At 54.7% G+C, this 11,134-nt stretch overlaps 1 non-coding gene across 1 annotated transcript; it reads left to right on the forward strand.

Moving 5' to 3' along the window:
* The first annotated feature begins 10,357 nt into the window (after positions 1-10,357).
* Positions 10,358-10,464, forward strand: LOC123325171. The gene has a single exon (XR_006540278.1). It is a non-coding gene; the product is annotated as a U6 spliceosomal RNA (small nuclear RNA).
* The last annotated feature ends 670 nt before the right edge of the window (positions 10,465-11,134 follow it).

Below are 11,134 nucleotides of genomic sequence, written 5' to 3' on the forward strand. Positions count from 1 at the left end.
AGAAAGGGTTTGGTAGAGAAAAGACGTGTAGTGCCGCAAACAGAGAGGTGGTTTGTGGGTTGTAGGTGATGTTGAGACCCCAGAGCAAGCAGAGAGGCAGAGAAGGGTAGTGACGGGAGAGAGATACCAACTGGGCCTCTTACCAGACAAAGGGTGTTTGACTCATCTTGACCTCTCTGAACCTCAGTGTTTTCACCTGTAAACTCAGTTTCACCAATGCCACCTGAGCACCTAGAAGACGCCAGAACCATTCTGGGAGGGAGTGGGATATGGTGGTGAGGAGGCATGACCCTTGGGCTTGACAGGTTCCCAACATGGTGGAGGGGACAGGTGCATGAAGGCCCAAGGGGACCATCAGTTGGTAAGGAATCCAACAGCCTTCCGGTACAAGAGGTGAGGAGCCCTGGCAGCCAGGTGGGCAGGGGACCTCTGAAGTAGGTGATGCTGAACTGGGCCTTAAGGGAAGATAAGACTTGGTCAACAAGATGGGAAAGGCCAGGGATTCAGGCTGAGCTCATGGCATGAATAGATGCGTGACACCTGGAAGTGCTTGGTGTATTCGGAAAGCACATCGCCGCCTCCTCAGCGCAGGAGGGTAGGCGATATGGCAGGAACTGTTGGCAAGGAGCTTGTAGCGAGAGGTATTAATCCTTGAATGCACGCAAGTCGGGACTTCAGTCTGTACCTGCTGGGGCCATTGGAGGCTAGGACGCCTACGGCAAGATGAACACATTTGCGGTGCAGAAAGATCACTCAGGCAGCAAGAGGGGACAGGAGGGCAGGGGCTGGAAGCAGGGAGACCGTGAGAAGCTATTGCCACAGCCCCGAGAGATACGAAAAGGTCAGTGGCAGTGTGACAGGGAAGCAGGGATGGATGCAAGAGGCATTTGGCGGGCAGCCTGCGCGGGCCTGTCTGCAGGTCATGGCAGATAATGGATGTGACGCTCTCTGAAAACCGCAGAGCCCTTCGTTCGGGTGTGGTGGCCGCTGCTCTGGACTGGATCCTGTTCGGGCTTTTCGTGAACTGAAGCCTCCCCCTCCTCCCCGGCTCATTCCCGAAGCTTTTTTTTTTTTTTTGCCTGTGAGCAAGGGAGAGAGGGGAGGTGAAAAACAGAGACATTAAGTGCCAAAGCTTATGTTAATACAGCATTAAGGTTGAAAATGTAATCTCCTAGGAGTCAGGAAATTCCGAACCAGAGGTTTCCATGGCAACCCAGCCACACTGCTCCTCAGTCCATCTGGGCCCTGTTTTCCTTGTTAAATACGATCCCGTCGTATATTATATTTTATCGAGCTAAATGTGTTACCCACAGTGTGCAGGGCCCCAGTCAGCAGTAGCACGGAGCTGCGGGAAACGTGCGTGTGTGCATGTCTGTGTGTGCGTGCGCGCGCGTATATGGCAGGGGTGGGTGGGTCTTCAGAATCCGCCTGATACAACACAGCCACATCCTAGGTCCTTGTATCTAATAAATGGAATGTAATTCCCTTAAGAGCAGCTCCCGTGAAAACAAATGAGCAAGGGCACCTCAATCGTTGCGCTCTGAAGGGGTGGCTCGGCGTGCCCAGCCCTCCTGGGGACCCTCCTGGGGCACCCGTGGGGCCCCAGGGGCAGGGCCAGCACTGCCACCCTGGGCCCCCCTCCTGGATGGAGTTCTGAGGAGGTGGATTGGAATTACCTGGTCCAGTGGTTCTTCACACGCACCAGTCAATTGAAGCTCATCTGTCACTGTTTGTTAGCATCCCAGGGTGCACCGGGCACCGGCAAACAGATACAGGAAGGAAATTCGATTCTCCTCCGAACCCTCTCTCCCACTAAGACGCACAATGCACAAAAGGCGTCCTCCGTGGCAGCAGGGATGGGAGGAAGGAGAGGAGGAAAATGGACTGTCAGGGAGGGCACCTCAGGGGTGGAATGTGTGTCAAAGAAACATCTGCAGGTTAATGTGGTGGAAAGAGCATGGACTGTCGGAACCGGGCTGCCTAGGACAGGGCATCTCCCAGCCATGTGGTCTTTAGCAGGTCCCTTCATTTCCCTTTGTCTTAGTTTTGCCGTCTGCAAAATTGGGATAAAATTACCATTAACTGCACATAAGCTTGTTGAAGGATTAAATGGGGTAATTGATGCACAAGCTCCCTGTAAACTTGTAGATCCTACACAAATGTCACTCTTACAGGAGCTCTGGAACACCATGCTGGATTCTAATGCTGTGGGTTCTAGATATTTGCAGTTGGTTTCAAGAATTCTACAGTGCGTTCCAGAATTAATTAATGAATCCAGAACAGGGGTTGGCAACTTTTTTTAGAAAGGGTCAGATAGTAAATATTTCAGGGCTCGAAGGCATTCCTGTGGTGACACAACTCTGCTAGTGTAGCTCAAAAGCAACCAAAGATGATACATAAGTGAATGGCCATGGCTGTGTGCCAATAAAGCTTTATTTACAAAAACAGGAAATGAGCTGGATTTGCCCTGTGAGTTGCAGTTCACCAGCCCCGGTCTGCCATTGTCTATGTAGAAAACTTTTTTTGTGAATGCTGCTTTTCTGCTCAGAATTTAATTCTCCCTCTTCTCCACCCTTCAGTCGCCCATACCTCACCACCTCCCACCCACTCACACACATACCTCTTTCTTTGTCTGGCCAATTGATCCATTAGAGTCACCCCTCCCAAGAGCAAATTGCAATACTCTCTTGGCCCTTGTCTGCTTCCCTCACAGACTGTGAGATCTTGAGGGCCATCAACTCTGTCACCCCAGGCCCTAGGTCTTGGTACATGTTTGGTGGATGTTTGCTGAATGGATATATGGAAAGACGCAGCATCCCAGGGAACTGAGATGTGTCATTCCTTCCAGGAGGTCTGTGAACCAGAGTGGTTTCAAAAACCTTATGTCTGACATCAGTCCTTTAATTGTGAGCTGCTCCGTCAGAGCTTCTAGAACAATCTGAAGGCAGGATCTCCTTTGCAGACACAAGCCAACATATGTGCCCACCTCCCAAGCCCAGGGGCCAACCTGCTCTCTTTGCAGGTGTGATGGAGCCCCGGGGCAGCACACCAGCTGGGCAGGAGCGGGTCAGTGGGAAGGTGACACTCCACGGCCACCCCTCTGATGGAAGGTGCTCCTATGATCAAGCACGCAATCATGTGTGTGACAGTGTGGTGGCTCCTCGAGCCCCCCTCAGGGAGCCTTGGCCTCCACTAGCCTGGACAAGAGACACGATAATGCAGAAGCTTCCAGAAGAGCAGCAGCCCTTTTGGCTTTCACGTTTGCAGGCTTTCCTTAACCTCCCGCCCCTGGGCAGAGCAGACAGGCCCAATGGAGTTGTGTAACTCACCTCTGAGTCACACTTCCCCCGGCACAGCATTTGCTTTCTGCCTGACGGAGCTGAGCTTCCTCAGTCTGGCCAAGACGGGCAACTACTGTACAAAAGTCAGGGCTGGGTGATGGGCTCTTCTGCCCCCAGTCCACCAGCTAGGAAGACGTCACTCTTCGTGACAATGGTGGGGGAATAGATATGTGAGTGGGTGCACGCCTATAGTGGGGGTTCATAGGCACGGGCAATACACACATATGTGTCCACACCGTCACATGCGTGTGTCCTTAGGACAGGCTTGTGTGCTGCATCGGTGTATGAGTGGTGCACATGCATGTGCATGTGTGTATTTAGGCATGCGCTTTTGTGTATGTGTGAGGCTGTGTGGCTCAACGTGTCTGGGAATGTCTGCTGCTTGGGCATGTGCCTTTGTCTGGCTCAGTGCGTGTCTTTAATTTAGGACTCCACTTCTCCTGGAGGACCGGAGAGCTTCCATCCTCCAGCCTCGGCAGATGAATATTTTATTACCTTGCTTTTGCCATGGTGTTAGGCAGCTTTCCTGTGAAAAGCCAGAGTATGACACACTCCGGGGAGGCAGTGATGGAGGCTCTGATGTTGGAGCCCCAGAAAGTAAATCGCCCCTGCAACGGGAGGGCTCGCAGATGCTGCTTGTTAGTGTCATTAGGAACTGATGAGTCAGCCTCTTTTTCCCTGTCCCCTGACAGTGTTCCCTCTAAATATAATGCCGGCACACCCATTTTACAGGAGGCTGGAGGGAGCCACCTTCTGCTCCTCCCGGAGCCAGCCCAGAGCTGTTTAGTTTCTTCCCAACTGCCTCCTTCTGCCATCGAGGGAGATATGAAGGAACCGAAGGTCATGGTGTAACCCAGGACAGCGAGCGGAGAGGTCCGACTTCGCCCCACACTCTGGGAACATGGGCGAGGCCGGCAAGTCAAGCGAGAGCCAGCCAGACTGGTACCAGCAGGTCTCGGATACAGCACACGCCAGCCACCGGGCCCTCGTGGCCCTCAGCCCAGGAGTGACCCAGGCTCGTGCTGTCCTGTGCCTGGGCTCTCAAGAAGTAGACCCCGAGACAAGGATTCGGGTGCAGGCAGTTTATCCGGGAGGTGGTCCCCGTCCAGGAGCACTGTGGGGGAACACAGGCAACAAGGCATTGAATCAAGAGGAGCAAATAAAGCACGGACTGGGGAATGGGTTTTGTCTATGGCTCATGCCCCTGCAGACCGTCTTCGAGGCTGCGGGGAGGACACACGTCAGGGCTGCCCGCCGACGAACTGAGGTGTGCACCCACCAAATCTCACCTCATTGGAGGAGTGTTTGCTGCCCAGTGGGCCAAACAAGCACGCTCTGCAGTAGAGCCTGGAAAAGCCAGGGGCGTTGGGCTCTGCCACACCCTGAGGGTGAGAAGCCTGGCCCACGTCCTCAGGTGGCAGGTGTTAGCCCGCGCCCCTGGGCTCCCCTCCGGTGCTCTCTCCATCCTCCCCGCTGACTCAGACGGTGGCAGAAGCTCCGTAGGCTGCACAGGAACAGGGATCCCCCGTTCCAGGAGCTGGGGCAGGGATGTGTGGGGCAGGGGGCTGCTTGGCCACGGTTGGCTGTGATTACGTCACCGAAGCTCTCTGAGCCGGAGCCTCGGGGAGGGGCAGAGAGATGGCCGTGCCTGAGGCTTTCCCAAACTCTGCAGCCAGACAGACGCCTGGCACAGCGATTCACCCATTGCACAGAGGGTCACCGAGTGCTGACTGCCTGTCCCAGAGATTCGGCATGAGTGAGACAGAAATGGCTTCCAAGAAGATGATTCTGAAACTGAACAAGGTGACAAATAGCAAAGGGAAGCCTTCCTGCATCTTTCCTGCTTCACCTGCCCTCTCCCGGCCTGTGAATCCCAGGAGCACTGCGTTTGTGCCTCTCGTATGGTCCTTCAGTGTACTTGCTCTTCGTGGCTGTTAAACTCTGTCAGGAATGGTAATAAGAACCATCGTTGTAATTATTACTGAGCTCCTCCTTTGTGTCGGGCCTGGTGCAAAGCACACATTACATTTCGTGTAATCTCCACACCAGCACGAAAAATTAGGTAGTACTGTCTATTTTATAGAGGTTTTATAGAGGTTTAGAGATGGGCTGGCTCTTACCTCAGGTCCCCCACTCAGAAGGAATAGAGAGGAATCTGGCTCAGTGCCTGTGGTCTTAACACACTTGCCCTCTCTTTCCTACTGACCCCTTCACCCCCAAACGCTCCTTAGAGCCTGGTCCCTTATCCAATGGGTGGCCTTTGAGTAGAAGGTTTGTTCATCCCTCCAGCTCCCCAGCCAGGAATTGCTGGGTGATGTGCACCTTGGCAAGCATCGACGGGAAGGGCCATGACCAGCTCCCCCCTCAGGCTCCAAGCCACACCCCATGTCCTTCCATGCCACCTCCCCCAGAGAAGAGTGGGGGTCTGCAGGCGGGCTTTGGATTTAGACAGGACGGCGATTAAAATTCACTCACACACCCCCCGGCTGTGTGGTCCTGGGCATGTTACTTCGAGTCTCTGAACCTCTGTTTCCCCCAATGGGGGATTGTGCCTCCCTCTGAGGAATGCTGTGAGGATGATTTTCGAGAGATGCATGTCGGACCCCCAGCTGGGCAGCAGACCCCGCCCTGCCCAGACTGGGAGCTGTTCGGGGGCAGGGAGAAGGTTGTTTGTCTTGTTCTGTCTCTATGTCCACCACGCCCATCCCGGGGCCTCACACCGCATGGACGCTTGGTGAACTGCTGTGCTGTTGAGCTGTCCTCAGTGTGGTGGCATTTATATAAGACTCGCCCTAACTCACAGGCCTCAACCGTGGAGCCGACCAACAGTGCTTCGTGGCCAGGACGCAGGCCTGTGTGTGTAGTTCCCTGAAAGCATAGCCATCCCCTTCTTCCCCTTTGTTTTTCTTTGGCCAGCCTCCTTGGTCCCACACCTGCAGTCAAAGGCTGTCAGAACAAAGTCCATCAGAACAAAGTCCCCAGCTGGTGCTGAGTGAGAGCTCAGGGTGGAGGGAAGGGGCCCGAGGGTCTGCAGATGTGAGAACAGGGCCGGCCAGCTCTGTCAATGCCTACCTGAGGGTAGGCCCGTTTCCAGCTCCCCGGCCACCAGCAGGAACACACCCCGTCACCCAGCCCTGACCTCTCTTGCGGGTCTAGCTCTCCTGGGGTGAAGGTGCCAAACCCCGAGCTGGGGCTTCCCCTGCAGCCCATGCCTGCTCTTCTCCCCCGTTCCTTCCTTCCTGAGCCATCCCCCGGGCAGCGTCCTTGGGCAGCCCCTCTACTCCCTACTCCTCCTCTCCCCTGCCTGTCCATATTCTGAGATGCTCATCCCCGCTCTAAGCGATTTGGTGCCATAATGCCTTTTTCTTCTCCCGTTCCCCTTTGCTAAAATCCTTCTTTGTGGCTTTACTCTGTACCATCTTGACCGTGGATGGTGATTCTGCTCTTAAGAGTCTGGCTCATCAGCTCATCCATGCGCTGTCGAGAAATTCCCACGTAATGCACACCATCAGTACATCAAGACCCATCGTGCTCAGCCAGGACCGTGCCCATCTCCTTGATCCTTCTCCCAGGGTGGCGGGGGGGGATGCCTCTTCTCCCTCCACCAAGTCTGAGTGTTGGCGGGGTGGGGGCAGGGAGCCTTGGAGCCCAGTTCCTCCCGTCCACCCACAACTCCTGCAGCTGGGGCTCACGTGCCAAGCCTGGCCCCAGCGGCAGGCGCCATGGAGGGCAGACGCCTAGTGGGGGATGAAAACCTCCATTCACGACAATATCAAATCCCTGGCTCCGGAGAGAGAGACAGGTTTGCTCCCGGTCCAAGACATCGCCTGAGAAGGGAAAGCCGATACCAAGAGAGGAGCTTCTCGTTAATGCGGGCTCTGTTCTTTTCACCTGGCAGGCCAAACACAGCAGCTCACTTGTGCCTCTGAAATCCTAACTGGCTCCTGGCTGGGAGCTTTGGGGACCGCGTGGGAGGCATTAGGCAGCGTGTGCCAGGCATGCACCCAGCCAAATGCCAACACAGCCGGGGCAAGGACTGGAGGGAAGGCCCAGGGGTGGGGGACCACACCCACGCCTATGTGGGTACTGTCTGGATGGGGCGGGAGCCCACTCTCAACCATCCTGAAGTCCTTCAATTCCTTTTATCTTTTCCCTGGATTCCTTTCCAAGTATCCACTACAAGGTAGGGACAAAGAAGTCACACGATATAGGTGCGGAGGACCCTGAGTAATTCTTTCAGCCTGTTTCTCAAATTGTTAGGGTCACAAACCCCCTCATAAATCTGTTGAAAGTCATAGATTCTCTCCCAAGAAAAATGTATGCCCCAGATTGAGCCAGACCACTAAAGTCCACTCCACTAGCCCCACAGAGTTCACGTTAAAAATATTTTCCAGTATCTCCATCAATGGTTGGGGAGCCTGAAGCCAAATAGGAGGGCCCAACTTGTCCAGGAAAACACAGCATGATGTTGGCATGGAGTTGATCATATTTAACACCTACTTTGTTGGGAATAAGTACGACTCTTCACAGAATGGATTTTGCAAATAAGAAATAAACTCCGAGAAGCCAACAGGCAGACTCAATACCATCAGTTGTCCCCGCCATGGATGCATTTTCTCCTTCTTCCACAATGGAGGCGTTTTGTAGCTGGGCACATGGTGGCCTACAGTTTCCAGTTTCTCTCACAGCTGTGTAGGGTCTTGCCTCTAAGTTCAGCCAATGGAACGTTAGCAGATTTCTAAATCCTATCTCTGGAAAGAATGGGTGCACCCCGCTTCCTCTTTTCCCTCATGCCACCGGGCGGAGAGTGGTTGTGACTGAGGGAGTTGGAACAGCGATTCTGGTCCACGCGGTCAAGGCTGGGATTGAAGATGGCTGAGCAACAAGATGGAAGGATCTGGATCGCTGACAACTGTGGAGCCACCATCCCTGCCTGGGACTGTCAACCTGGTCTTTTCTCTCTATTAGGCCACTGTTATTTTGAGTTTCTCTGCCATAGAATTAGAACAAAAATTTTACTGACAGCCTAAGAGACCAGAACATCGATAGCCTCCACTTTCCCCTCATCCTGGTGGTCTCCAAGGCCCATGAGTATTGGGCATCTTTCTCTCTCTCCTTCCTCTTCTTCCCAACCCTGTTCCCACCACTCTATTCCAGGTGGTCCCCCTCTTGGCCCTGAATCATCCAGGGGTCTCCTGGTAGTTCTCTGTCTCACTCTCCCCCTGCCTCCAGTCCGGAGCAGTGCTGCTGAAATGCACACCCTAACTGGACACTCTACTCTCTAGCCCTTCAATGGCTCCTTGTTCCTTCCAAACGAAACCCACTCCCCCACGGCTTGGCTCCCAGCCTGCACCACCAGCACCACCTGTTGTCACATACTTTATGCACCTTGTGCTCCCAACACAGACAATTGTCTGCCCTTTCCCAAGCACCCTGCAACCTCAGATCCCTTCTACGCCTGCCTTCAACAGCCTGGTGCATTCATCCTTCAAAGCTCTCCTCCTCGGCCAGCCCCTCCGACACTTCTTCCTGCGTGTTCCACGTCACCTTGTCCATTACCACATATAACCCGAGTCACTGACATCGTCCACCTCCTGTGCAAGGCTATCAGTGACACAGTGCTAGAACGGCTTCCCTAGATCCCCAGGTCCCACCAAGCTCCCAGGAAAGGGGGCTGTGCTCAAGAAAGCCCCGCTGAATAGAAATACATGGCCAGAAAGAGAAACAGTACTCAGCCTTGCGTACACCTCTCTCCGGGCCTATCCTGCCCCCTCGTGCTCTCTCACCCCAGAAAAGAATTCAGTCTTTCCCTCCTCCTCTCCTTCCTTCCTTCCCTCCTCACTTCCTCTTCCTGCAAGCATAACCCCAGTGCCAGTATGATGATGGGTTAGAAAAAGAGCTGTTCGGTTAGTATCTGCAGAATGCAGGAACACATGCATGTAGCAAGTGGGTGTTATGTTATGTCCTGTTGCCCTATGTGACGTTTGCTGGTCTCCGAGCTGGGCACTGGGAACAGAGGCAGAGAAGGCTCTGGCCTGCCCTCAAAGCCTTCCCAGCCTGCCGGGTTGGAGGAAGATGGAGACATCGCCTCCCCAGCACCTCACGGGTGGGTCTAAGTGATGTAACAGGACCCGAGGAACTGGTCTTCCCCGCTCTCATGGGCAGGCTGGAAAAGGTGAGAGGTGGAGTGATCCGAGCCTTCTGGCAATGTGATGAAGTCATTTGCAGAAAGACAGTTTTGTTCTGACTTGAGTGTTTTTCCACATGACTTCATCCCCAGGCAGGCCCTGCTCAGGCCTTATTTTTTGATGGGCCCCAGCCCCAGCTGCCTACAGAGAATGGCCCCTGAACCCTTCCCTGGCCGCTGTGCCAGGACAAGCAAGGTCTGTTCGCTGCCCCGGGGCCAAACACCTGGTTGTGCCACCCACCACCCTGTGATGGCAGGCAGTGCCCATCACGGCAGGAAGATGGCTCACGGGGACTGTGGTCCAGGCGGGGCGCCCGGCGGGGCCGACCCACAGATGCTGTGGCCCAGGGCTTCCCTCCAGCATGCCCAGAGCTCACTCTGAGATACCTCCGCCCCCCTCTGCCCTCAGTTTCTTCACCCGCAAATGGAGGTGAGCATCAGTCTTGGTTCTCAAGGTCACGGGGAGAATTCCATGACATAAGGACCCCGTGGCAGGCCATTGTCACTCAAGCCTTGACTGAGGACCCCCTTGGGGGGACCTCCCAGGGTGTCTGCAGACAGATGAGGAAAAGAAATAGTCACAAATCAAGGTGGTGAAGGCAGCGTGAAAGGGGTCTGAACGACATGCTGTGGGCACCCAGTTGGGTGGGCACTCAGGCCTGTGGTCAGGGCAGGGTGAGGGGGGTTAAGGAAAACTCAGAAAGGGGGTTCTCCAGTCGGGTCTTAAAAAAGGAGAAGCAGTTTTCAAAATGAAACCAGAGGAAAGGGCGTTCGCGGCAGGGGGATGAAAGAGGCTGGCTCAGGCGTCCCTTGGAAGACATCTAGGACTGTGATCACTTCGGCAGCACATATACTAAAATTGGAACGATCCAGAGAAGATTAGCATGGCCCCTGCACAAGGATGACACGGAAGACATCTAGGACTAGCGGGCGAGTCCCAGAGGATGGTGCTACCAGTGGGAGGCCACCACCCGGGCCGGGGTCATACAGAGGCCCAGCTGTGCCTGCAGAGACCCAGGCCTGACCCACATTTCTCAGCCTTTCTCCGGGTCCTGCCTCTCGGCCCTTCGTCTGTTACCACTGTTGCAGCACAAAGCACCTCGTCTGCCCACAAACACCTGCAAGGCCGGAGGAAGGGGAAGGTGGGACTCGAGAGAAGTCTCTCCCGCCTTCTGTCCCGAAGCTCTCCCGCAAATAGTCCGGTCTCCGTCCGCTTGGGCGGCTATAACTAAGCTCCCGTGACTGCTGGGCCTATTTCTCCCAGCTCTGGAGGCTGGAAGCCTGAGAATGGGGTGTCCTGGCGAGGGCCAGTTGTAGGCTGTCAATTCTTGCATTCTCCCATGGCATACAGAGGGAGGGAGAGCTCCCCTGGGGTCTCTTTTGTAAGGGACACTGACTCCATTCCCGAGGGCTCTGCCTCCCAAAGACCCCACCTCCTAACACCGTCCCCTTGGCGGTTAGGATTCAGCATATGAATTTGAGGGGGGGCACACATTCGGTCCGTAACAATCCCCTGTTCTCACTGACTTTGTCGTGGGCCGGTCACCCTGGTTATGAGGGAGACGGGAGAAGTGTCTGGCGAAGGGGATTAGGATTCCTAGGATCG

The sequence above is a fragment of the Neomonachus schauinslandi genome, chromosome 6, assembly GCF_002201575.2.
Source record: "Neomonachus schauinslandi chromosome 6, ASM220157v2, whole genome shotgun sequence".
Classification (NCBI taxonomy): Eukaryota; Metazoa; Chordata; class Mammalia; order Carnivora; family Phocidae; genus Neomonachus; species Neomonachus schauinslandi.